Below are 23,234 nucleotides of genomic sequence, written 5' to 3'. Positions count from 1 at the left end.
AATATGCACTTTCACCCAAAGAGCCTGAATGATAACAAATGTAGGAGTAGCGATTATACTGCCATTTTTTCATATCTCGCGTGACCTGTAACCACATGTTGACGTCGAAATCATTGTTTAGCTGCTCAAACTGAAGCAAAAACAGCGTAAGAAAATGGATTGTAAATTATATAGCAGCCAAAGGAAAATACCACACGGTAATCCATGTGTAACAATGCCTTACACAATATTTTAAAGATGAAAACACTACTCAAAAGGAAGGTATCTGTATTCTTAATACACCGGCCAGTTTTACTGATGCACACTTTGCCATAGTTGAGTGGTGTCCTATAGGCTACACCAGCGCAGCAAGAACGTACATGTTTTGGTGCTTCTTCTGGCAGCTACTACGATAATATGGCTTTTCCTCTATAAGTCTTCATAACTGTAACAGCTTACGTGGCACAGAAAACACCAGCCGTATGCCATACTGAGAAGTAATTATCCTCAGCTTATGAGACTGTGCAGTTAGGGCATAACCTCATACTTTTCGAGATCAAAATATATGAGGTTCCAAGAACAAAAGGTATTAGGTTACGCCCTACAGATAGTAGATGAGTCCAAAGAGGTGGACTCCCCGTTCCACTGCTGTACCACGGGTAGAGGTTACGCCCTACAGCACAAAGCTTTCATAACATGAAGAAAATTGCCTCTAAGTATGGCATAGATCTGGGATTTTTGTACGCCATGTAAACTGTCGCAGCTATGCAAGACTTGTAGAGGAAAGACCGGATCGCCATACTGACTGCCGGAAGAAGCACCAAAACCTACATGTTCCTTGCTGCACTGGTGTCATCTATCGAATACCACACAGGTGTGGCAGTGTACATCAGCCAAATTGGCTGGTGTATTAACGACCGCCTCAGAGAGCGCCCACGCCCTTTGGAACAGGAGGAGGATTGAATCTGCCACTTCATTGTGGGGAATGCCACAGATGCTTCCCTGAAGTGCACAGGACTGCAATCGTGGGATATGGAAAAAAAAAACTGAAAGGGAGATACCGAAAGTGTCTCTTAGTCATGGCTTACGAGGCTTAATGTCCCAAACCACCTTAGCTGGAGCAACTCAGTAGAGAGCTCCGATAGTTTCAGCCACCTGGTGTTCTTTAACGTGCACAGACATTGCACAGTACACGGGCGAGCATCTAGCATTCCACCTCCACTGAAGTGAGACCACTGCAGTCGGGAGTGAGCCGGCACCTTTCGCGTCAGCAGCCAAGCACCTTAACCACAAAGTGATTGCGGCAATTTGTGTGTCAAGTGTGTGAGCGAAAGCTCTGTGACCATGCTTCAAAAAGAGCTGCTGTTCTTGGGCAAGTCGCATATGGTTATTATGGTACATGCTTTGGTGTCAGCAAGCATTGTACACACGTAGCACTATCCTTTGATTACATTCTGATGAATTACAATTTCAAATTCTCTCCTGCCTTTGGCAGTTACATTGTGCAAGTCAATGCTGACTATGACTTCACAGGTGGGCTGCTAATGAAAAATGTTTCTGAATAAACCCAGTTGTGAGCAGCGTTCGTCCCATCCAGTCCTTTTTTCCCTCTCTTCTGTGCACTTTTAAATTTTCAGTACAAAAACTATATTCTACCTTTCATCCTTAGCTTGAAAACAGTGAAATGCTAAACTTCATGACTCAATTTTTACAGTACCTCACTACAATTGCTTTTCTCGGCAAACCTATCGTTGAAATGTTCTTTTAGGTGCCTTTTAAAATTGCCAGTCTCGCCAATGTAGACACTGTCACATTCGGAACACGGGACGCCGTAAACAACGCCAGGGTACATTTTTCTCAGAAAGAACGTCTGACATCAACCAGCGCATGCTTCATTCTTCTGAGGGTACAGCGCATGCCTACACAGGTGTGACTGGTGATTTTAAAGGCACCCAAAAGAACATTGTAACAACGATAAAAACCAAGAAGTGATCTCTAAAGCTACCGCCTAACACTCTGTAAAAACTGGCCATGACATCGTCTAAGGATAGGGCACACGTGTTGACAACTGAAAGAATCTGTTCCGTTGCCTTCACCTCAAATTGTTCTTCAGCCCTTAAAAATAACTTCTCCCTCTTGAAAGCTTTTCAAGGACTCGCATGGACTCTGTGGTAAAGGGTTTTTTGCTATGCAGGAAAGCCGACTTAATGCAGTTTTGCAACAGGGTCTTAATTGAGCTCAAATTCATGAGTCACCCATATGCATTTTTTGCGATCAATAAAAAACATGCACGGCTAGAGGGTGGGTGTCCCCCATTTCTCCCATGTGATATTACCATAAATTCACTAAGCCATAACTGAAACAATGCAAATCTAAAGACTAAACACAGATTCAGGCTTACAGGGTGGTCATATCAGCCGGGGTGGCGATGGCGGTGGGGCGGTGGCGATGGCAGCTGGGGTGTTGGCGATGGCAGCCGGGGTGTTGGCGATGGCAGCCGGGATGGTGGCGATGGCAGCCTGGGTGGCGATGGCAGCCTCAGCGGCGATGGCAGCCGGACTTCAGGCCCATCCGGACCTTCATTGCCTAAAACAGAAAAATGCGTGCATATTTTGAATATGCAATATTTTTACTAATGTTTAAAAATTTAGAATTTTCCACTTACCAGAAATTGCAGAGCTTTCGACTGCAGAGCTGATCTCATATTTTCTTGCTTTTTTCTCCGCATTTTTGTATAATCCTGCAAAAGATTAGAGATCAAACACCCAACTCAAGTGCAGTCCACACTAAAATTGCAGCTTCACATGAAAATAAGGCAAACTTTTAATGCAACAATTCCTGAAATTACCCTTAATGCAATAATTCCTGGCTATTACAAACACAAACACATTACAGTAGGCATCTGGGGTTGAACATCTTGAAGCAGCCTGTGGGCTATGAAAGGAAATGTAGGGAAGGGATGTAGATTATCATGTGACCTTGGGGGTCAAGCACACAGCCTCTGTGGTAGCATCAGTGGCTTTTGCTGCATATGTGGTTTATTTCCTGCTAGACTAGAAGGTGGTGGACGGTGATGCACGACAGTTTTCCACTAGAATTTGTACGCATAAGGTACCACAGCTGGCACAGGGCAGGGTCAACTAGAGGGACATGGGAAAGGCCTTTGTTCTGCTGTCAATGCAATTAGACTGATAATGACAACTACATATGTAAAGAAATATTCTGCATAGATACCGATCAGTGGCACAAATATTTCCTGTTTTTATATCTGGGCAGTGTGCCGATAACATATGGGTATGTGAACAAAAACCTGAAGTGCGGCAGTTTTGATCGTAGTATATAAAGTGTCATGCATGCTAAATAATGATGCCTTTTGCGTGATCAGCACGATTACTGCCAGTTTTCTCTGATTGACAATGATATGCTATTTTGCAATTAGTTTATGCTCAGCATGCATCCTTCTGTGATGCCTCTATCACTGGCCTGTTGTTTACATGCAGCAGTAGAGGTCCGGGTTGCTACAAGGTAAAATGCACATGCTAAAGAAGTCTGAAGAAACAAGCTATTAATAGCACCATTCCCCGTGCATGTGCCACAGAGGCAAGAGGCAGCTTAAGTAGGTGGAGGATATCAACTTGGGTTTACACATACGGCCCACTGCTAGCTCTATCTTTGTTGCACCAGAGCCTGTAGGCCTTCAAAGTGTACCTCCAGAGTCGTAGTACATGTCAGCATAGTCATGCCCACTTCTTCAATTGCATTGTCACATGTGTCCGAAGCTGAAGGGAGCAAGCATGATATATGATTAACCTGACAGAATGAAAGCAGGTGCCAAGAGCCAAGACAACGCTAAAGTGGTGCCCTTCCTGGAATACGCATCCGCCATATTTCCAAAATAACGAGGTGGTTCTGCAGTAGCTAGCAGCCTCACAGCAGGCAAAAGGCCAGGAAGCCAAACAGTGGTGAGGTTTTGGTTACGTATTTTGGAACCTTAAGGTGCAATTTAAGTTTATTTGCATCCCAAGAGTGGTAGGTGCTTCGAGCTTAGCAATTTAACATGAAGTACAGTTTCGCCCACCTCCAGTTTGAACACTGCTCCGGGCAACCGGTGCTCTGCGCAGTGCCTCTCAAGTGCCTGGGTAACTAGCGTGCAGGTGCAGTGAAAACCATGGGCGTGGCTTTCGCCGCGTCCTCTGCTGCAGCGCGCCAGCACCGCTAGATTGAGCTCGCCTTGCATTGAAGACCACTTTCGCCTTCAGCGCAGAGCGCCCAGGGAATTACTGTTTTCAACACATCAACTTAGAAGCCCAGCACCTGAGCGTGTTTGAGATCTACCTCCCTGGTAGCAAAGGCTTTTCGTTATCGTTTTTTTTTTTCTTGCAATCAACACACAATAAAAGGCAGATACATAGAAAAACTTTGTCCAAGTGTGAGTTCAAGCGGTTTACTTGGAGGCTATCGCCACCACTTAGCTGAAATATTTTATAATTTCAAGCACATCTTGCCCAGCAGCCAGAATAAGCCGGTTACTCACGAGTGCATTCATCCGTTCTAAGCGTCGCTCGGCAATTTTAGTGCTTAATATATGGTGCGCTGCCATGGAGGAAGATTAATACAACGCCAGTACGAGCACCAACACTGCGCCGTAAAAATGGTAAAAAAAGAGTGAATGAAAAACATGGGCATGTTTTGCTCATCTACGGCAAAACAGTGGCCGCATATGAGCAGCAACCAAGGCCGGATTTGAGACCACTGAAAATCATTTCCACAAGAATGCTCCGGTGTGTGAATTCATCAGGCATTATTTTATCAAAATTGTGAAGCTCTCTAGCAGCCTAGTCTATTGTGTGTTAAGCTAAATAAGCAAATAAAAAATTTTCCCTAACCTGCACTTGTATTGCCAGTCAATAAATTTAGCACTGACATTGTACTGGGGTGCGGCACTTTGAGCAGATGAAAGCACCCATGAATCGGCCTATTCTGGCCGCTCGGCACGAAGTGCTTCAAATTATAAAATATCGCAGCTAAGTGGCGGAAGGCTCCAAGTAAACTGCTGTAAATCACACTTGGATGAAGTTTTTCATTAGGTGTTGATCGCAAGAAGAAACTATAAGCAAAAGCTTTTTCCACCGTGGATGCAGCTCTCAACCACGCGCAGGTGCTGGGTTTCTAAGCTGCTGCATCAGAAACAGTAATTCCCCAGGCGCGCTGCGCTCATTGCGAAAGTGATCTTCGCTGCAAGGCGAGATTAATCCAGCAGTGCTGGCATGCTGTAGCAGACGACGCGGAGAAAGCCATGCCTATGTTTTTCACTGCACCTGCGCGCTAGTTACACAGGCACGCGAGAGGCGCTGCGCAGAGCGCCGGCTGCCCGAAGCAGTGTTCAAATTTCAATTGGACAACGCTGTACACGCATGGGCTTGCAATGACCACGTACACATATTGTGCGAAACACTATGACACCATGTATATATATTGTATATGTGGTTGGTGGCAAGCAGAAAGCATGTTGCTGCAACTTAATTCTATGCTGGCCATTGTAATGAAATTTCACGTCCGTGCTGCTCCGAATAGCTGGCGTAATCGTAACTCTAGCACATTACTTAGATGAAGCGCCAGAACCATCTCAACCGAGGAGGACTGCACTTACTGTCTGCTGATATCTGCCATGCAATGGGTTGCCAGTTTGCACTACACTCCATCCATGTAATCCTCATTGTCTTTCAAAGTGTTTCACTCATCAGTTAATTAGCTTAACCTCTTAACCAATCGGTTGCCAAGCACTGAAGATGTTGAAAAGATGCAGTGACTCAGATCGAAAAGTGCCACTACATTACAAACTACAGCTTGTGCACTCAATTATTTTTTTTTTCAAATATTTATTCCAACATTACACCATACAGATATAATGTCGAGGATGGCAGGCAAAAAGCCTCCTGGAGGCTTGACTGGTCCTGCATCCTGGTGTACACTTGACAGAGCAGCGGTGGCAGTCAGCTCATCAGAACACAATAAGTGAATAAAGAAAGCCCAAAACAAAACATAGAAACATTCACAAATATGTATGAAGGAGAGACAGAGATATTAAAGAAATAATAAAGACAAAAATATATTACATTTTATGCAGTATAGGAACGCATGAAGGCTTTAAAGTTTGACGGGTTCATGCTTAGAATGTCGATACCCATTTCAAATAGGGAATTCAACAACCTTGGTAAATTATTCTCAAGCATCTGTTTGCTATAATTAGTTCTGTATCTCGAAACATTCCATATTTCTGTGCGGCGTGTAGTGTAGGCAGGTACATTCTGATGCAGGTTCGCGATTTTCACTAACGTAGAATTATGTTTCCTGCTGCTATAGTAAAAATCCCGCAGAAGTCTGTATGTGTAAATGTCGTGAATCTTTCTTATATTATACTTCTCGAAGAGTGGTTCAGTGTGTTCCGTAAAGGATACACTGGCAATAATACGTAGAGCCCTTTTCTGCATGATTAATATATTATTAGGATTTGATAGCTTTGATAGCTCTGCCAGTTCTATCTTGTCTGTTGGGTTGGAGGCTTTCACACTTTCTCATGTCTTAATCAAATCTTTCATCTGCTTGGATAGTTTACTGGTAAAGAACTTCTTCCCTGCACTCCTTCCCTGAACTACTTCTTCACTGTACTCGGTAATATCTCTGAAATTATTGTTCACTGCGTCTACACTGAGGTTGTCTTCCTCGGTTAAAGCTGAATATGTGTTCTGTAGCGAGATCCTGAATTCTTCTACCTCCCCTCTCACCGCTAATTTGTTGATGGACTTCTTTACTAGCCTTTTCCGTTCCCTCTTCAACTCCAGACTAATTTGAGACCTTACCAATCTGTGGTCACTGCATCACACCTTTCTGATTAGTTCCACATGCTGCACAATGCCAGGGTTAGAACACAGTTTGACGTCAATTTCATTTTTAATCTCCCCGTTAGGGCTTTTCTATGTCCACTTTTGGTTCTTCCGTTTTCTGAAGAAAGTATTCATGATTCTCAAGTTATTGCGTTCAGCGAACTCCATACCTAACTTCTGCTATTCCTAGTGCCAATGCCATATTCATATACTGCCTGGTCTCCAGCCTGCTTTGTGCCAACATTGACACTGAAATCTCCCATTAGTACAGAATACTGCATTTTTACTTTCCCCATTGCCAATTCTACATTTCACAGAAGCTTTCCACTGCCTGGTCATTATGACTAAATGCAGGCGACTAGGCCTGTGGGAAGACAGCTAGCCGTTCTCATGTGGGCTCTGCAAGAAACAGGCAAGCGGTGGCAAGGCTGACATATTCAGTTGATCTACTTATATTAGGGCATGAGGCAGGCACTTGTGTGTTGAAAGCTCTCGCAACGCACACTGGTGACACACTAAGCTAGCTACGCTTCCCTCGGTACTGCCGTGCCCACTTATAACAAATATAACAGTCACTGCGATCGCATTCATTTTATCCAGGGTTCGTATTCCCTGTACATTCTCTACTATAGGTAAAAATAAAAGACAAAATCGGTGTTAATTTTTTGTAAGGGTTTTAATGATTGATCACCAACCACGTGCAGCAATTTTGGTTTCAAAGCTGCCCCTGTCTTGTGCGCCCAATGCTTTTGCTTACTTAAAACCAACAGGTACATGCACATGCATCGACTGACACCACAGCTTGTTGGTGCGCACTTAGTCTACAGCTTTAAAGGAGTATAGACACCCAATTTTTGGTTAAGTGTTTTCTTTCAAATGATGCGGTAGACATCAGTGTATACACAGATCACTGCGTATTATTCGCCTACAACCGCTAAATAATTTATACAGTTGACTCCCGATATTTTGAAGTCGCTTAATTGGAATTTCCAGTTAATTAGAAGTGAAGCATATTTTGGTCCCGTCAGTTTAGCATATAACCCTACAGAAGAAATCACTCGATAATTGAACAATATTATATAGACTGGGTTTCTGATAACTACGCTGTCATGGTGCAGCAAATGTTGCAATGCAGAGAGACATCCTCCTGTTTGTATGATTTCTCTGTGCTGCTGGCAGCAGAAAAATTTCATAATGATATCAGCTGCTCTTCTAACTCATTACTTTCAAGCTATTCGTGGAACAGCGTTACAAATATATATTGTCACAGCAAAAGTGATGTAAGAAAGTACCAGTGGAGCCTTCAAGTGACAAAGCCAACCATCCGATTCTGTACACCTATCTTTCTTCGACTAGTTCACACTGCCACTGCAATTTGGAGTCAATTTCATGCAAATTAGCAAAACGTTGCAGTAGATAAGCTTGTTAGCATGAAATCCATTTGCAACAAAGGCCGATGGCTGCCATAAAAAGGAACGGATAAAACAGGCATTTTGGGGTTCCCTTCATTACTGCAAGGTTCAACTGATTATTTCAAACATCAGCAATTATTCGCCAATTATAAGGCTCTGATTCCCACTTTCAAGAGTGCACACTGCCGCTCTTCAAGGCCTTCGAAATCACCACCCAGTTCCGTGCTGCTTCACTGTCTCAGTACATTATACATGGCCCGCATGTCGCATTCAGTGCCCATCGGTTGCCAGGAGGCCATGCTGTGCTGAACCACTGCCAGACTGCCTCTAGCTTACCGCCGCCTCTGTTAGTTCACACAGAGTTGATTCGCGTCCATCCGCAGCTTCACTATGGTTTTGTGCATTATCCTCAGTGGCTCTAATCATAGCGACAGGTACAGGCACAAGAAGAAGCAGACTAACATGAACTTAGCGCAAGAACTCCAAGATCCCAGAGCACAAACAGCTGCAGGTTGTGGCTGGCTCGGACTAAGAAAGACAATTTGGACCCCAAGAGCCTCAATTTACATGAGTGCAGAGTGCACTTTGTGACAGATAAGAGGTTTGGGTCGTGAACTTAATGTCTCCAAAACTATGGTGATCAAGGACTACGCCCTGAGAAGTGAATGTTTTTGTTTCGAGTGAGGCCATCTGACTTGTTTGACAACCCAAACACAGACTGGGCCCTGCGTCACTGCATATACCTTGGCTACAGGTCTAGGCAAAGTGGTTCAGATCACCACGGCCACAGCCAGCAACAACGGCAGAGAGGACAGCGTGCGGAGGCCGAGCTTTAGGTATCGTAGACTCGTTGCAGGCAGGATCCTCGACCAGCTGCTCGTGAAATATTTTTGTACCTCCAATGATTTGACGTTTGCATTCTTTCTAATGTCACAAAGCTGGAAGAGTAAACTAGATAGTTCACGATTCCTGTGGGTCACTTCAGACCACATCGACATCTATCATTGCATCGTAACCCGGCCACACTATGTATGCATCCATATTGTCGCACATTTCCACCTTTTTTGTGCAGCGCACATGCACCGATCCAGCAAGTTCAAAGTAATAGCCTGCATTGAATAGCCAATTGTTCTGTGGAGGCAGCATCACGCCTGAAATGATAAGGAAATAATCCAAAGCATCTAAGGAGCAGTCAGGCCACGCAAGGCGGACGGTCTGGGATCGAGTGGTTTGGCGGCATGACCGCCAGCGCTTGATAGGGGCAGAAGTCACGTCACGAGCAAGCCATTTATTGACTCAATTGCTGCTGCAGCTAACTGTGCAGCAACTAGTGTTCATCTCCTGAGTCGTAGACAATTGGTTTGAAAGTCATTGAAATGCCCATGTGATACAGATACCTTTTCAATCATGAGCGATAAACTTGGACAAGAACAAAGCACAGTCCTTCCTAAATGTTTTCAAACCTGTAGAGTCCAGTGACCTGGAAACTGGAGATCACCATAAAACAAGGCACTGCAGTGTTTGAGATCACATGCGAATTTGAACTGGCAATCGCTTTTGATGCAGATGAAGCAGTGACATCAGCTCACAAATGCATGTGTGCATCATTCATTAGCCTCCCAGTTTTTAAAAGATTAGTCACTTGACAGGCTAGCAAAAGGCACCCGTGTGCTGTGAAGTGTTGGCGCACGTTAAAGACGGTTAAAAAATCCGGGGCCTTCCAATACAGCGCCCGTCACAGCCCATGCGTCGCTTCGGGATGCTAGACACCACAATTCACAATTGCACACATAGCGTTATCCCGGCAATAAAACCACTTACGGCATGTTGTGACGACCGCGACTGGGCAGCGGAACCACTCGCACCCTGGGGCGGATAGGTCCGCCTCCTCTCGAGAGAGGCGGATTACCTCCGCGGCTCGCTTCTTCGGCCAGTGGCAATGCTGCCAATCATGAGACAGCCACCCGACAGGGATGACAGCCAAGCTGTCGTCCTCCATCGGGAACTTCACTACCGCAAACGGTCTTGGTGGCATGCTGCAAGGAGGAGTAAAGCGATGCAAACAAAGATTAGTGCGTAAACAATGATTTTTCACAAGCTCGCTCGCCCTATTCTCATGTTCCTCTCGCACGGAGGTCTCGCGACACATCTCAGAAACAATACAACGCAGCGTTAAGAAAATAAGTGCATGAAAAAGGCATACAACTGAAGGTGCACATGTCGTCGGTCCGAACCCATGTGGCAAGCTAGCCTCCCACATGACTATAAGATAGTACAATTACAGACCAGGGAAACAAATGACGCCTCTCCCCTTATTGCTACTCATGACAATAGGCTCATAAGGAAACAAAAATGCTACTAACAAACAAGCATAAATACTTACGCAAGTGGCGGGCTTGACGATCACGGTGAAAACGCAGCGCCGACCGAACAAAGAAAGAGATGGCATCCGTCGGAGTGGTCGGACGGGTAGCAAGGGTTGCGAGATAGCTCCAAGCACAGGTAGCCAAGCTGGCCTCCGTAGTAGCCCAAATGTAGCCAAAAAACTTTGTTTTTGCATGGAAAACTCCTTAGCTATAATAAATTATTTTTCGCAAGTATATCTACATAATACTATTAGAAGTAGCGCAAGGCTTGCCTGCAAGCGTATTCATAATTAAGCAAATGTGGTGTTCATCATAAACGTCGTGTTTTATTTTTTTCTCAAAGCATCGCAGTATCAGGAAAATAACAACAAAAAACAACACGCAAAAACATCGCACAATAAACTCACTGAGTAATGATATGCATTCATCTATGCAGTATAGGTACAGCTCACGATAATTTCACTAAACACAATAAAATAAATACACTACAATAAATTCCAAAACAAACTCTAGTACAGGTTGCGGCTAGACAAGATATAGCACAATAGACGGAAGCAGTCTAGAGAGGGATCTCAGGCATCGTGAGCTGATCCGAAGGGGAACAGTTTGGCCCATACATGGTCAGTGACCTTCAGATTCATCAGTATCATGCCTGACCATGGAGACGAACTTTCGTCGAGCACTAGCATATATGTGTTCCCATTGATGTCTGAGCTGACATTCCCTTTGTTGTCCCTACCGTCATCAAACACAGCCGCCGAACAAATGTTCAGCCAGGTCTCGTTCACTATAAAACCTTCCTGCGAAATAGAATGTAGATCTATAACTAGACTTTGCAAGCACTCCTCCATGTACGTGAAGTTTGGTATGGCTGGGAATGGAGGCTGCTAGAAGAATTTTAAACCGGCCAAGAATTTTTGTCCCGTCTCATCCCTAAGACTTAGCTGAACATTTGTTTGACGGCTGCGTTTGATGACGGCAGTGACAACAAAGGGAGTGCCAGCTCAGACATCAATGGGAACATATCCGTCTGGTCAGACATCAATGGGAAAGTCCGTCTGGAGGCATGATATACTGGTGAATTTGAAAGTCACAGACCATGTCCAGGTTACGATAGACGTTTCTGAACCCATACGTACGGCTCATCACCTCGACATGCGCGGTCTTGTGACCTTCAACTTCATCAGCGGGAACGTCTATCGGCTTTCCAACATTTTTTGCATTTATCACGCAGAACCGGGTATTGTCTGACAGATCGCCTTTCGTTAGAGCACGCGATTGTCAGATTCGATTGCATAAATTGATTTTGTTGCTACGGAATCACCGAATGGACGATGGACAAAACTGATAGAGTTCTCGTCGGCGCCGGTCACTCAGAAGCTTTAGGTTCGCAGTAATGCCTCTTCAGCTCACTTTTAATGCAGGAAAAAAAAAGAAACGCTGCGGCACCTATCCAGCAGGAAACGTTTGTCAGAGATGCTGATCAGGGGAAGATATTTCGGGGCTGTCGAGAAAAAACCCTACCGCATGGCCTGAAATGTAACATATGTGCTGCTCCCATTCGGTGTGGTCGTTCTGTGTGGCTGCACGCAACTCAGCGTTTTCGCAAAAGAATTGGCGTAGTTACCGTACAGTAGAGCTAAAGCTCGCCGGACAGGGGCCGGGGTCTTCCACCGAAGCCCTTGTTCATTCGCTCAAATTAATTTCACCGATTACAAATCCAACAAAAAGCAAATTTTGATCATCGGTGTATATTTTCATAATATGTATTCTTTCTGCGTAGCAGCGTTCTCTACTTTTCAATGCACCGATCAAAGCGGCCTTCCAGTATAGCCCACTTATTCACAATTAATCGCAAGGCAGGTGCTATGCTGAGCCAACTTGACGCACAGAAATAAGCCGTTAGGTGTATGTGGGAATATAAGATGTCCAGCATGGCCGCCATCACTTCGGACTATATTACGAATAATCAACGGCGTCACATGAGGCCGGCGTACGTTTCTCCGTACTAATGCTGCCGTTTTAGAGTACCTGTGCTTCATTTCAAAGGATGACGTAAAGAATTCTAGTACATTATATGAAAAGCAGTCAATGTGGGGGTAGCCCACGCACTTTAGAACCACGCTAGAACCACGCATTTTGTGCCTTGTGTTTTGTGTAAAGGCTGTTGGGCTAAGGCCCAACAGCCTTTACACGACGTCTGTCCCGAAGCCCACACAATATTTCAAGACAAGTTTTCTACCAGCTATTAGCGCTTAAATAGAGACAATAGCCTCTCCGCATCGATCACTGGCACAAAGCCGAGAAAGGCTGTAAACAAATCACAAAAAAAATATAAATTACAGACAGTGACTACATTTGCTCCGGCAACCCTACAATAAGTGTAGCTCTCACTGGAGTGGATGGATGAGCGAGTCAAGGCGGCTATGACCTGGACAGTTATGAGCGAGTGGTGGTAAATATGAAGGTGCGGCACGCGTATTTTTGACGCATTCTACTAAGACGTGCCGCTGCGGCAACTTATTTTCTCCGTGAATTAAAAATAAAAACAACTCAACTCATGATTATTTTTTTTATTTAATAAAGATAGTGATTTAATATAATACCAAATAATTCGCAACCGGAGGTCTTTTTTGTGCACAGTGTTAACGCCTTTTTGTGATGTTTGTGCTTTTGTGCGCTGCGAGTATCTTCATTGTTAGGCCTTTTTTCGTTTTTAACTGTAGCTCTGAGCGGTTAGGTTTGTTGATTGTTCGTCACTCCGATCTTTTGCGCTCCGTCATGAGCATGGAGACGGAGGTCATGAGCAAGTGGCGGAGGTACCGTATCATCGAAAAAGAGTACAGGGAACTTTTGGAAGAGCTCGGCATCCGACGGCCACCGTCTACGCATCTGAAATCCTCCGGAAGCAAGAGAACGAGCGGCGAAGCAGCCTTGGACGATGTCAGCGCCCCTTCACTCCCGCTACCGTCCGGAGCAAGAAAACGGCCTAATAGCGAAGCCTGCGCCGGCGGCGCTTGCGCTAGTGGCAGCGGACGAGCTATTTCGTCGCTACCTACAGACCCGCCGATACCATCTGTTCAGAGCGACCTCAACGAGCAGGCTTATGTGTCCCAGACTTGCGCTCAAAGCCTTTCTAGTGAGGATACCGCTACCTCGTGCGACTCAAGTGATGAGACCTCGTCCACGAATAGCCTTACTGCTGAGAACGTGGAAATGGGCCAGCCTCATGAGGAGTCTCCTGAGCTTTGTTATCGCCATCTCTCGACAGCGCCGGAGTTAGCTAGCATAGCTAGCAAGCACAACTTGACGCACGCCTGCATCAACGATTTGCTGGACTGCCGGCGGCGTGGGATTGTAGAGCTCCCGAAAGATGCAAGGACCATCATGCAGACGGAGCGGAAAGCTAATTTAGAACACGGCGACTCGTTTGTGCATTTTGGCCTTGCTGAGGGCATTCAGCATGCTGTTCGCCAAGAACCAGCGCCTGAGAATGTCGAGCTGCACGCAAATATTGATGGGCTGCCTCTGCATAGCAGTAGCCAGACTGCACTCTGGCCAATTCTGTGCAGAGTAATTAACATCATGAAATCTGAACCATTTATGGTCAGTGCGTACTGCGGTGCAGGGAAACCTCCGTGCCTCCAGGAATTCATCAGGCCTTTCATTGATGAAGTGCGCAACCGTAGTTGCAACGGACTGATGGTGAAAGGGGTGCACGTCAATGTGTGCTTAAAAGCTGTGATCTGTGACGCTCCAGCAAGGAGTTTCGTGAAGGCAATCACTGGCCACACAGGCTATCATGCCTGTGAACGTTGCAGCCGAAAAGGGCACTATCTGGAAAACAGGATGACTTTCCCTCACCTGCATGCACCACAGCGAACAGACGCCTCTTTTCGTTCGCAAGAGGATCGGCGCCATCACACTGGTGTTTCACCATTTACATCTTTGAACGTAGATATGGTGAAATGCTTTCCTAAAGAGTATATGCATTTAGTCTGTTTGGGGGTTATGCGGCGGCTCCTTAGGAATTAGATATGCAAGGGGCACGCTGCCAGGCTGAGCCGGGCTGACAGGAGTGCGCTCAATGACAAGCTGCGAGAAGCAGCAACTGAATTTCCAAAGTACTTTCAGAGGAAACCGAGGGGCACCGAAGAACTCGACAGATGGAAGGCCACAGAGTTCAGGACTTTTTTACTATACCTGGGGCCTGTTCTCCTGAAATCAATCCTGTCTGATGAGCTTTATAAGCATTTTTTATATTTGCATGTATCTGTTAGGGTACTTGCCTCTCCTCAGCAACACAGAGACCAAAACCAGTTTGCTCACGTCCTGCTGCGGTACTTTGTGCAAGAATTTGGCAGGCTGTACGGACAAAAACAACTCGTGTACAATGTGCACATCCTTGCACACTTGGCAGAGCAATGCCTGGAGCATGGCACTGTCGATGAGTTCAGTGCATTTCCATTTGAAAGTTACCTAGGAAAGGTAAAGAAGAGACTTCGGACGACAAACAAGCCTCTGGCGCAACTCAGCCGACGAATGTCGGAGGTGAGGGCGTGCACACTGCTCTCTACAGAACAAGTGGGTGGTGACGTGAAAGTCGGTGACTGCTTTCTGATGGATAACTGCGCTGAAGTCATTGTTGATCTCCTGGGGGGCAATGCCAAAGCTGGCATCTTTCCAAATGGCAGAGGGTTTTTTAGAGTCCCAATTGACTCTTCAAGGATGGACGTGCGTCGCTACAGCGCTCTTGGTCAAGAAACCAAAATCTGGCCCGTTTAGTACATCAACAAAAAAGTTCGATGTATAAAGCTTCAGTACAAGAGGGGGCATGTCGTTTTCTCTTTGCTTCACCTTCAGTGAGGCTTTATATTTCTGTGGTGCCTGAAGGATTATGTGCCTCTATTAAGATAGCTGCAGATTGCAGCATCTTGCTTGAAGTGTTGGTACTGAAGACAGCAACTTCTACATCACCATCCTTTGCATGGTTTGGATTTGGTTGTATGGGGCTTAACATCCCAAAGCGACTCAGGCTATGGGAGACGCCATAGTGGAGGGCTCCAGAAATTTCGACCGCCTGCAGTTCTTTAACATTCACTGACATCGCACTGTACAAAGGCCTCTATAGTATTCAATGCTCATCAAAATGTGACTGCTGCAGCCCGGATGGAATCTGCATCTTTCAAGTCGGCAACCAAGCACCATAGCCACTGAGCCACCGTTGCATACTCTGCATTGAAGCACTTGGAATTTCATCTTTTCGGGAACTACAACTTTGAAGCTATAATGGCCCTATTCAGGGCCACCCAAATTTACTGGCAGGGTCATTTCTGCGCCTCCAGAAACTCCAGAACCCTCTTGTTCCCCTGAAAGTATACTCTCAACTTGTTAGTATATAACAGACTGCAGAGTAGTGGGCAAAGAAAGATGTTGAGAATGCAAGGCTGAATTAGCACGCATTTATGTTAAATGTTAGGTAAGACTAGTGCATGCAGCTTAACTGCTTGTAAGTGATGCATTAATGACATGATTACAAAAAAGGTAATATGGAAATTTAACTTGACAAACCTAGAGTTCTAACATCGTAGGAGAGAAGGGATGCTCACTCACCTCTGGAAGTCACTTCATGGCACGGAAAGTTGTTGCATCGAATAATAAGTTTGAAATGACCTGCTTCTAAGCAGTGCACCGTTTCTTAGTGTCCACCAGCAAAAACAGATTTCTGTCACTAGTGCAGTGGCATCTGCTGTGATGGGTGCCCTTAATTGTTTGTGTCCCCTGCAGCTCTTTTCTCAAGGCACCTAATATCGGGCTGTTAATATGAGCCTATAAAACTGCACACTTAACTTTCGTAAATGCAGTTTCACCCATGTTGTAAATATGCTGAGGTTGAAGTGCATCAACACTTGGCACGAGCCACACCAGAAAGTATATCTGTTTCTAGGAAGGAGCTCCCTTCAAACACTTGTTTCAATGTAGAGTCTTTGAATTCCGTCACTTAGCACGAGACACATTACATTTTCAGCATTTTAATTTAACATGACTATATATTGCTTTAAAAAGAAATTGAACAATCTAGCTGTGTAACCATATATATGTCTGCTCATTACATGAGGCTTGGGCTATTTATACTGAATAAAAGTACCATAGAGCATCAAGTTTGTAGCAAGAAATTCGAAGCTGCTGCTACTTCAAGGGATGCCAAGGACAAATCTGATGGATTACTGCTGACTGAAAACAAAAAAGTGACTTGCACATCATAATGCTTTAAAATGGAAGTTGCAAAAATTTAGATACATTTGTTGTCATCATTAGAGTTTTTGAAAGAAAATTGTAGTTCAAAAAGACGGGTTCTTTCAGTGGATCTGTGGTGATGCGTCATTCAATTATAAATGGTAGCAGTTTTTTTGCTATTGTTATGAATTGAGAAATGACAAAAATTTAAAATTTTGATTTTATATGCAAGAACTAACAACACAGAAAGAACTAACAACACCCGAGCGCGAAGAAAGATCTTTTGCCTTATGATTCTATGCCCTCAAAGACGGTGAAAAGAGCAATAGCGTCGCATTGCTTGGAGCCTTCTTTGAAAAAGTCGTGCCCGCATCAGTTGCAGGCTAGCTTCCAGAATCAGGTGAGCCGGCTTTCGGCGGCTGGGTTCCCCTGCTCAGTGTTGACTGCTGTCTGCGAGACCCTTCTAAAAACACTTAAGCAAGGAACATGAAGAAACTCCGGAGAGGTTCGTTGCAGGTCACAGAAGCCGTTGGTGGTGCCTTACTTGCACAAAACTGCTCACAACTTGAAGAAAGTGGCCAACAGGCATAGGGTGAGTGTTGTTTTTTCCGACCCCAACAAGCTGAAAAAGCTGTGCCCCCGTACTTGCAGCCCAAGAAAGCGGGGTTGCCAGATAAGGCACGACTCTCCATTCATCATGTGTTCCACAGGAGTGGTCTATGCTATCCCCTTAAAGTGTGGGAAGACCTATGTTGGCCAGACTGGGCGCTGCATCAACGAGAGCTTGGGGGAACATGCCCGAAATTTATCAGATTTAAAGGATCAATATGCACATTTGGTAGCGCATAATATGGGTTGCGACGGATGCGAGGCACGATTGAGTCAGACTAAGATTCTTGGCAAAAGCACAGATAAGAAGGCACGTGAATGTCTGGAGGCTTTTTACATAAGGAAACTTGGCAATAGGTGTGTCAGCACCCCATCTGTTTCACTTTTTTCGTCCGAGTTCGAATTTTTAGATGCGGCCCTTAAATAATATTTGTTATCTTTTTTGTTTTTTGTTTTGGTTACCGCTTGCTCATGTGTGCTCGCTTTGATGGTCGCTTAGATTTCTTTACCTTTCCTGCCCTCCTCCTTCTTCTTCTTTCAGTGAAACGTCGCCATAAAAAGGCGCTGCCTGGTTTCATAAAATTAGTTGTGAGTTAGCGCTTTGTGTCTCGTCCTTGTCTTTTCGTGGTTTGCATGCTCTGGCGCTATTTTCTTCAAATCAAGTATGCACCAACTCGCCCAAAAAGAATTGTTAATACAGAAAGCAAGAGCCATGGAATCGATTATAAGAAAGCAATAGGTTGAAGTCATATTCCCCGTGCCCCTTTAAAGCTGGTGCTTGTGCCGTACGTGTTGTTTTCATTTTGCCAAAAGGAGGCACACAGAGGTGCCATATTCTTCTTTGTCCTTAATGACTGAACTGAATTCACCGTTTGTGGGCATAAAAGGGGCCAAGTTTGTTTCCAGCCCAGCCCTTTACATGCATTTTATGCAGTGGTAAACTGGCTGCATGGTGGCTGGTGAACAATTAATGGTTTGTTAGTTGTCCAACTCCTGGCAATAGTCTTATAAGCCTGAGAATAATTTCCATTTACACTTATAGCTTGATTAGAGTTGCAGTCTAGGCAAGTTGGTAGACAATCACACTTCTTCGAAACATGAAAAAAAAACTTGCACATAAAGCCTACTCACAACTGGTTCAATGCACATGGTAACTACGCTAGAGACACGGACAAGATAGAAGGACACCACGAACGCTAACATCAACTGGCTTTATTCCAGACAGGCATTTGAATATATAGGCAAACGTGTACATCAGATCACACTATAAAGCGCATGTGCAACGGCACCTTCTTGTTCAGGAAATGTATTTCTTTAGATGACATTGATACCGATTGGTTCCTTACGCAAGGCTGTCGTTCTATGTGAATGAGGAATGCTTCAAGTATTTCGCGTTGTTTTTTTTATCTGAGCTTGCAAAAATGACCCTGGTCTGATTAAATATCGGAGAACATTTATCCTTACATCGTTTGCAATATGCCGCCAAGTGTCCCGGACCTGATAATGCCTCGACAGCCAGCTTGTGCTCCATAAGCCAAACATTGATACAACGGCCAGTTTGGCCGATGTAGCAATTCCCGCATGACAGGGGAATTCTGTATACCACATTAGTCCTGCAGGCCACAATTGGCCTTTGATGTTTTATCGGGCAACGGGGCTTCTTCAGAATTGAGGCAACATTAACAGCTTTACACAATATTCCGAGTTTATCGAGTGCAGTCAGCACAACTCGGACCTTGCCTTTCTGCGCCACCTTTAGGCGGTGTGTCAGCTGATGAATGTAGGGCAGTGCCACGTATCTAACCCGCTCATGAGCTTGTAGCTCAGTCGTCGTTGCCGGTTTCTTAACGGTTATCATTTTTTGCAGGCCTTCAGCGACAGATGTCAGGAGTTCCCTAGGGAAGCCTGCTGGTGCACACTCTGCATCACCTTGTGTGAGCAGGACTTGTCTATGGCAGCACTAAGGCATGTCTTGGCTATACCTCTCTTTACTAATTTTGAATGGGCCGAATCAAAATTCAAAAGTTCTTTTTTGGACCTTGGCTGGTACATATAGCAAACTCGTGCGTCGGTCAAAAAAAACCTGACATCTAGGAACTGTAGGCTGCCCTCTTTAGAAAGCTCATGAGTGAAATTAAGACCATGGGCAGAAGACTTAAATACTTGCAAGGTTCGTTCGACTAGGACATCCTTATTGTCATCCTGAGTAGTATTTGCAACTACCAAAAAGTCATCGACATATCTAAATATCTTTAAAATCCTGTTGTCAAGGCACGCTTCAATGCGTCTGTCCAAACTGGCTAAAAACAATTCACTTAGCGCGGGGGCGACACAAGATCCGATGCACACACCATCGCGCTGAACTTACATCCCGCCATCAAAATTTACAAATGTGCTGGAAAGGCAAAACTCTAAAAGAGTTATAAAATTCACCAAAGAAATAACCGCATCATTTTGAAAGCCCACAGTTCCTAAGGATTCAATGCTCTCTTTCACTGTCATTAAAATTTCACTTTGAGGGATAGAATAAAACATGTTTTCAATGTCAATCGAGAAGGCAAAGATAGCCCCCGAAGACAAATCCTCTTTTAAGACAAATCTATTACATCTTTGGACTTGATCACTCTAAACGGATCATTAACATGAAGAAGCTTCAACCGCTTTTGGATGAAGTGGGAAAGAAGAGCCTGCCAAGATCCTGTTTCGGTGACAATCGCACGCAGGGGGATTTCAGGCTTTTGTGTCTTAGCTGAGAAGAAGACTATCAAGCCATTCTTGTCAGCACCTTCAATCCTTTTTTGTAGACTAGCCAAATTCAGGTCTTTGCAAAGGGAAATCGCATGCTTTTTAATCCTTGCAGCAGTTAAAGGCTTTTTCACAAAATTTTTCTCGATAGCTTCACGCACGAGTTTGCTATATGTACCAGCCAAGGTCCAAAAAAGAACATTTGAATTTTGATTCGGCCCATTCAAAATTAGTAAAGAGAGGTATAGCCAAGACATGCCTTAGTGCTGCCAAAGACAAGTCCTGCTCACACAAGGTGATGGAGAGTGTGCACCTGCAGGCGGATCGCTTGACGAAAGCAGGCTTCCCTAGGGAACTCCAGACATCTGTCGCTGAAGGCCTGCAAAAAATGATAACCGTTAAGAAACCGGCAACGACGACTGAGCTACAAGCTCATGAGCGGGTTAGATACGTAGCACTGCCCTACATCCATCAGCTGACACACCGCCTAAAGAAGGTGGCGCAGAAAGGCAAGGTCCGAGTTGTGCTGACTGCACCCGATAAACTCCGAAAATTGTGTAAAGCTGTTAATGCTGCCTCAATTCTGAAGAAGCCCCGTTGCCCGATAAAACATCAAAGGCCAACTGTGGCCTGCAGGACTAATGTGGTATACAGAATTCCCCTGTCATGCGGGAATTGCTACATCGGCCAAACTGGCCGTTGTATCAATGTTCGGCTTAAGGAGCACAAGCTGGCTGTCGAGGCATTATCAGGTCCGGGACACTTGGCGGCACATTGCAAACGATGTAAGGATAAATGTTCTCCGATATTTAATTAGACCAGGGTCATTTTTGCAAGCTCAGATCAAAAAAAAAACAACGCGAAATACTGGAAGCATTCCTCATTCACATAGAACGACAGCCTTGCGTAAGGAACCAATCGGTATCAATGTCATCTAAAGAAATACATTTCCTGAACAAGAAGGTGCCGTTGCACATGCGCTTTATAGTGTGATCTGATGTACACGTTTGCCTATATATTCAAATGCCTGTCTGGAATAAAGCCAGTTGATGTTAGCGTTCGTGGTGTCCTTCTATCTTGTCCGTGTCTCTAGCGCAGTTACCATGTGCATTGAATCTAAAGATCACCAACTAGCCCAGCTGTCTGCTTTAAATCACAACTGGTTATTGCAACAAGAAGCTTGGTGAAGAAGGAACCGAGTATGTCAAACTCTTGGCTTTGCAGCCAAGCGTTACAAAAAAAGATAAATACTTATGAATACAAGAAAAGTTACTTTGATCTCACTCGTTTAATGCATGAGCAGTCAAGGAATTTCTGAACCTAAGAGTGCAGTGGGAATTAAAGGGCTTTTATGCTTGTGCTGCCTCCTTTCGAGACATGAAATGCCTTAGCTGTTTTATGAACTTTGTTTGGGCTTAAAGAGGAGTTGTTCCTGAGAACACTCGCATAGCAATTTTTCATTTATCAAATTTTTCCTGGGCTCATTAATCCTAGGGTTGAAAGATCAGGCTTTTAGATTTCTTCTTTGATAGCATTTTTGCTCCAGTAAAAACTGAGAGTGCACTTCCTTCTGCATACAGGTATGACTACCGTCATTTTTTTCACACTGAAAAAAGTTAGAGAGCTCATTGTGTATTTTCTACCATTCATCTTGAGAACGCAGGAAATGGCTGTGTTGATGGAGTTAATGTGGTAGTGTAAGTTGCTTTTACACCACAATTTCTTGGTCGTGAGATAATAGTCCGCCCTATGGACAACCGTTCAGGTTATTGAGATTACTTGAACTATTGCAACAGGAAACGATAGGTTATGCTACTAGCTCATGTCATTAATAATACATATTGTTTTGCTTTCTCCTTGATCTTCTTATCCCCTCACCCCTTTCCCCGGCCCCTGGCTAACCTATCTTCCTTTCCTCCTCCTTGTCCTCCTCGATTTGCTTTGCATATTTGTTGTAGTTCTTTTCCAGAAAATTGAAAACTTCAGGGATACGTTTCTTTATTCAAACATGTGCAGCCTTCATACCTGCCTAACACGCACCACCCCGATCTAATTTAGGCGCCGGTCATTGAAAAAAACAAAAACAGTACCAGCATCCCACTACAACAAATCCATTTATTATTTGATTATGTTTCGATGACTGCAACATTCCATGAACGAGAGTTTAGTAAAGAGAGGAGGGGCACAAAAGGCAAGCCAAAATATGACTGAAGAAAAGTTTGTGGACATGCAATTCTAGCCTGCCAAGAGCAAGTGCAAATGGTAGCTGGCCTTTGCCATGATGTATATCTATAGGGCCACCTCGCTCTGTAAAGTTTAGCACGTTCTGAAGTAGGCTTGGGTTGACTATTTAATTAAGGATGTTTGAATGAAGGATCTTTTATGTGTATTGAAAGTGAAAAATAAAGAGAATATCCTGGTGAAGGCATTTTCTTACTATAATTTTGCATCTAGAAATAGTGTGACTTCACTCTTGCATTTAAAGTTGAGGCTTAGTACAACAGTGAATATTTGGCACAGCACTAAAGTTAAATACAGCCTTGAAGTGTGGTGCATGGCCTAAGTGAAGAATTGTACAGCTCAAGAGAAATTTATTGTTATTGCCATACATATTATGCCTAGTGGAAGAAAAAGGGTCGTACCATATCAGTCGCGTGCAACTATAGCCTGGTCTTATGCTATTCCAAATTGCTACCCTCTATATTTGCAGTTTTCAAAAGCTCGTTTCCGTAGCTGTCTGTCACCTTCAGCCGCTTCAGGAAATCAATATCTGTTCTGTGTATAAGATATTGTATATCATAATTTAATTATTCTGCTGTCGTATTTGGACTATGCGGGTATTACAAGCATATTTGTTCCTGACCATTGCAGAAGCAGTAAATTCTACAGAAATGGAGAAAGGTAATTAAAGTACTTTAAATCTGATATCGTAGATGTTAGTACTTTGGAGTATGTAGACTCCTTCAACCCTATAGCACAAAGGCTGAGGTCTGTGAAGCATA

This window comes from Amblyomma americanum, chromosome 1 (genome assembly GCF_052857255.1).
Source record: "Amblyomma americanum isolate KBUSLIRL-KWMA chromosome 1, ASM5285725v1, whole genome shotgun sequence".
In the NCBI taxonomy this organism is placed as follows: Eukaryota; Metazoa; Arthropoda; class Arachnida; order Ixodida; family Ixodidae; genus Amblyomma; species Amblyomma americanum.
The sequence above is the reverse complement of the archived record's forward strand: the minus strand, read 5'-3'. Positions refer to the sequence as shown.